The sequence below is a fragment of the Numida meleagris genome, chromosome 6 (assembly GCF_002078875.1).
Source record: "Numida meleagris isolate 19003 breed g44 Domestic line chromosome 6, NumMel1.0, whole genome shotgun sequence".
In the NCBI taxonomy this organism is placed as follows: Eukaryota; Metazoa; Chordata; class Aves; order Galliformes; family Numididae; genus Numida; species Numida meleagris.
In genome coordinates, this window is record NC_034414.1 from 1562777 (window position 1) to 1567453 (window position 4677).

Genomic DNA, 4677 nt, shown 5'->3' on the forward strand with positions numbered 1-4677 from the left:
AAGAGTTTGAAGTCTCCAGGAGTCAGCGAGTTCCCATGCCAGCCATCTGTCCCATTTCCCTTAGTAACCATTTGTCCTTTTCTCCTTCACTGGGTACCCAAAGCAGATCCTGACCACCAGACCCTCGCTCGGTTCCCTTTGCTCTCCAGCTCATCCCCGATTTGTCACTGTCCTCACACTGAAGTGCAGTGTCCCATGCAGGGAACATGCCCTGCTCATGCAGCTCCATTTGCTCACATTCCGGCCAGGGAGATCAAACCCTAATCTCCAGGGATGCGGCTTTGGACAAGCAGAGCTGGAGCTGTGATGTGTGTTAATCTGATGGCTGTTGCTTTGGCTAATGATGTGCGTACTGAGCTGGTGACTTGCAGAACGAAATTGCAGCAGTGGATGTGCGTGGGCACAGCTGGGGCTCAGCCTGCTCGCAGCTCCCCGTCTCTCAGTGCTCACACGCCCAGCTCCTCCACGCTGCTCCACACCTCCTCACGCTCCCCCTTCTCGTGCTGCGTTTTCCTCCCAGCGGGACCGGGCAGAGGAATGTGGCACCCCAGTGGTGCTGCACATCCACCCAGCAGCCCTGCTGCTTACCCAGGCTGCTTGTTGCTCGTCGGCTCTTCTAGCCAGCTGGCTGTGCCGCGCCCCAGAGGAGCCCAAGGAAGGAGCAGCTGGGGTGCTGCTGCTCTTCTGCCATCAGAAATGGGTTCTGGGCAGGGAGGGCAGCTCCTGGAAGCCCCTCCTCAAAGCCAAGGCCACCTGGGGCATTGAGCACGGCGCCGACAATTGCTGCTGCCGGAGTGTGGAGCAATCTGTGCTGGAAGGAGCCATGCTCTACTACCCATACAACTGGAGCTGCTGTCTGCAAGGGAAAACTGGGAACTTCTCTGTGAGATAATTATTCTGGGACATCGGTCTCTGTAGCACCATTTGCGTTGCCCCAAGACCCCCCTTCCATCTGCATGCTGGGCTGTGCACACCGACCGGTGCAGCTGGGAGGAAGTGGCATGCGCTGGGAAGCGCTCTCCAGGCAAGAACAGAGATTCCCCCTCCATCTGAGAGGAGCTGGGCTGAAGCCAAGTGTGCTGGAAAGGTCTTAGAGGTCCTTGATTATGGAGGGGTGGCCTGGTGTGAAGAGTGGGAAAGGAGCCAGGAGAGAGGCAAAGAGGAATCCCTGATGTGAAACCTCTTGGCTCAGTGCAGCCACCCAAGCCCTGCTAATGATCACCTCCAGAACCAGCACAGGTTCCCAAGCTAGCAGAGATGAGAGTGCATTTGGCCTAATGAGATTACCCCGGTGCCCTGGCTCCATCTGCTGATTTGGATTGCATCTGACTGATGTCCAGATGAGGGGATAGAGGAGCAGCGGCATCCTCCACGCAGCACCTGCACCCGCCGTGCAGTGCCTACATCCCACAGCGGTGCCCGTGGCCCCTCCTGGAGAGCCTGGGAGGCTGCGGGGCTGCTGGTTGAGCACACAGCAGGCTAGGTGCTCTCTTGCCACCGCTTCTCTCCGGCACCGATAGGCACAACACAGCTGAACTGCAGACTTTTCTCTCCTGCTGCACTGATTGCCGTTGCAGGAGGCTTGCAAGCCGCCCGCAGCTTCTTCTTGGTAAGCCCATGGGCTACCTTCCCGCTTTTCATGTCTTGGCTGGTGCTCCCCTGCAGAGCCCTGGGAAGAGACCAGCTCTCTGCCTGGGGAGCGAGTCCATCCCACGCCCCTAAAGCTCCCGTGAAAAATTCTGATTCATTTCTGGGCTGGAGCTACCTCTCTGAGCGAGGCTTTAACGAGGAGGATGGAGCCAAGGGCATTTGAGAGGTGAGCGGCGAGGAGGAACAAAAGCAGGGCAGAAAAACTATGCTGAGATCGAGGGTTCCTCCAGGAGGAGGAGGAGGGCCAAGGTACTACCAGCCCCCAGCACTGCTTCCCTCACCCGCAGCTCCTCAGGTGGCGAGCCCACCAAAAGCTGGTGGCCTGGAGAAGGCCCCGAGTATTGCAGGCCAGCCTCAGCAGTGAGGAAAACACCACTTAAACATTATTTAATGTTCCTCTTCAGTGGAGATGGCTATTTACCAGCGAGAAATTTTGGGGCTGAAGAGTCACAGCTTGGGTAATGCTGGATAATGTCCTTGGGAGGGGGAAGAGCTGGCAGGATTTACAGCAAGTCTTTGAGGCTTGGCTTCCATAGTTAGATCTGGCACAGATTTAGAAAAGCAGCTGGAGGATGAGTTTGTGCTTGGAATCATTAGCAGCAAGGGTTGCGCTGAATTGCTGAGCGCAACCTGGGGGAGAAACTGCTTCAAGGCTTTTTGTCAAGGCCAGCGCAATAAGCGAGCGCACACGTGTGCGCGACAGATGCTCCTCATTGTGTGCAAAGAGATGCTGGTCTGCCCTACCCGATTTTGGGAGGCATTTCAGCTCCAGAGCAGCGTGCAACCCCCCCAGCGTGACATGCTAGGAGCCCGGGTGTGTGCTTCCAGCATCTCCAAACTGTCTGTCCCCAGGCCCCACTGGGTGGGAGCTGCTGTTTCTGTCCCTCAGCATCTCTCCTGAGAGGCGGTGGCTGGGGCTGCAGCTCTTTCTGTATGCACGGAGGCTGAGCAGCTTTCCAGGGAGCTCTGGGGGTGGACAGTGAAGGACCCGATGCCCACAGCGTGAGGAGCTCCTGAGCTGGGCAGAACCGGCCCAAAGGAGCTGGTTTCGAAGCCCTTAGGCAGCAGATGATGGAGGTGGTACGGTGGTGAAGGAGAGCCGGCAGGCTGGGGGAAGCACAGACAGGCACGTGATGCAATGGAAATGGAGGCCAGGAGACCCTACCGCTTCCATTTTCAAAACTCTGACATTGCGATTGCCTCTGGCGTTGGCATCAGCTGGGTGTTTTTTCTGATTTGCAGGTAATTCTCGATGGAAAGGCACTTGATCAGCATTCCCCAGTGTGAGGCACGGCAGGTGAGGTGCCGGGGTACATCCCCCCCGAGGGGATCATTGTAGAACATTGCGGATGCCCTACCCTTGGAGGTGCTCAAGGCCAGGCTAGATGGGGCCCTGACCTCGTGGGTAACAACCCTGCCCACGGCAGAAGGTTGGAACTGGATGATCTTTAAGGTCCCTTCCAACCCAAACTATCCTATGACTCTGTGTACATTGGGGTGAGGCTATGGCTCGTCTGCTGGAGACGGCCCACTCTCTTGCCTTTCCCTTAGAATTTAGCCGTGCCCAGCAGAGCTCTGTGTTGACTCCTCTCTGCATTTGGCTCAGACACTCTGTGCCATCCCCCGGTGGAGCAGCTGGGACGATCACCTGGTGAGGAGAGTTTATTCAGACCCCTGAAGTGAACGCGGGGCAGCTTTAACCTGTAGGGACATGGAGGTGCACCAGGCACAAGTCAGGGTTATGGGCTTTACCCCAGGGCTTGAACAGGAGGCTGAAGCTGTCAAGGAGGCTGCTGTACTCTCAGAGGATCCTATGTAGGATTCCTGTTAATACTGTTTTTTTTTTTTTTTTTCCCACTGATGACTTTATTGTAATTCTCCTGGAGGAGTTTGGGGAAGCAGGCAGAGATGCTACCCAGGAGAAGGGTTTGTTACAGCAGTGCAGCGAGCTGACTGGCTCCAGGAGGTGAGCATAAGCCCAATTGAAAAGCAGCTGTACGGGAAGGGTTGAGTCCCGACCTGAACCACTGATGGAGCACCTGGAGGAAAGACCCAGCCAGCCCTGGGAGCACAGGTGAAGGCAATTCACCTCTTAGGCCTCATTTAAGGGCTGACTGCCAGAGAGGGAGGTTTTCTTTCTGGAGATCCCTCCTTGGTGGGAGCTTTTCCCTGTGAACCTGGAATCTTCTGATACAGGTAAGAGATCTACTTCTCTTTTTTTTCGTAGTACCTTGCTGTTGTGCTGGTCCTTCCACCTTTTTGCAACACCTTTTCCATTGTGGTGGTCTTTCCAATCGTCACAGCAGTGCAATTGCATGTGCTGTGTTTGGGGGCGGTGGTAACTAAATCAAACGGAATAATAATAATAATAAAACAGATTCTAATGTAGGCAGCTATTTTTGGTAGCTGGTGGCCCTTGGGTTTGTGTATATCAGGGCCTTGTTAATTTTCTGGTTTTTTGTAGAGTTTCTTGAGTTGGAAAGGATGCTAAAAGCTCACCTAGCCCAACTCCCCTGAGGTGAGCAGGGTCACCCACAGCTCAGTCAGGGCGCTCGGAGCCCTATCCAGCCTGACCATGAACGTCTCCAGGTTCCTGCTACAGAAGCTGAAGGTGAGGATCAGCGGGGCTGAGGGGGTTCTCTGGGGCTTAGCAACACCCGTCTGGAGGGATAAAAGCTCTTGAAACGACCGCAGTCTTATCGCCCGTGCGGCACGCAGGGCGCGGAGGGGCCCGCGGGGCCGCTCCCTCAGCCCGCGGCGGGAAGGCTCCATCCCCGCCAGGGGGCGCCACCGCTCCCTTCGGCCGTCGCCATGACGACCGCTGGCTGCGTAGCGGCCCTTACGAAGCTGACGCAGTGGGCGGCCCGGCACGGGCGGGGGTGGCCCGTGCACGGGCGGAGGCGGCGTTAGAGAATCGGGGGGCCGCGAGGCCCCCGGCATGGAGGCGGCGGCGGGGGCCCCGGGCCTGCGGCGGTGGAAGCGGCGCGGAGGTGAGGGCGGGCGGCGGAGGGTAACGGGATGGCGGGG

At 57.2% G+C, this 4677-nt stretch overlaps 1 protein-coding gene across 4 annotated transcripts in view; it reads left to right on the plus strand.

Annotated features, from left to right (window-relative positions):
- The window catches only part of DAGLA (diacylglycerol lipase alpha), a 51900-nt gene continuing 51715 nt past the window's right edge, over positions 4493 to 4677 (plus strand). For all 4 annotated transcript variants that reach the window (XR_002440096.1, XM_021401072.1, XM_021401070.1 and 1 more), the window contains exon 1: positions 4493 to 4640. The gene's annotated coding sequence lies outside the window, so the exon portion shown is untranslated. The remainder of the gene's footprint in view (positions 4641 to 4677) is intronic.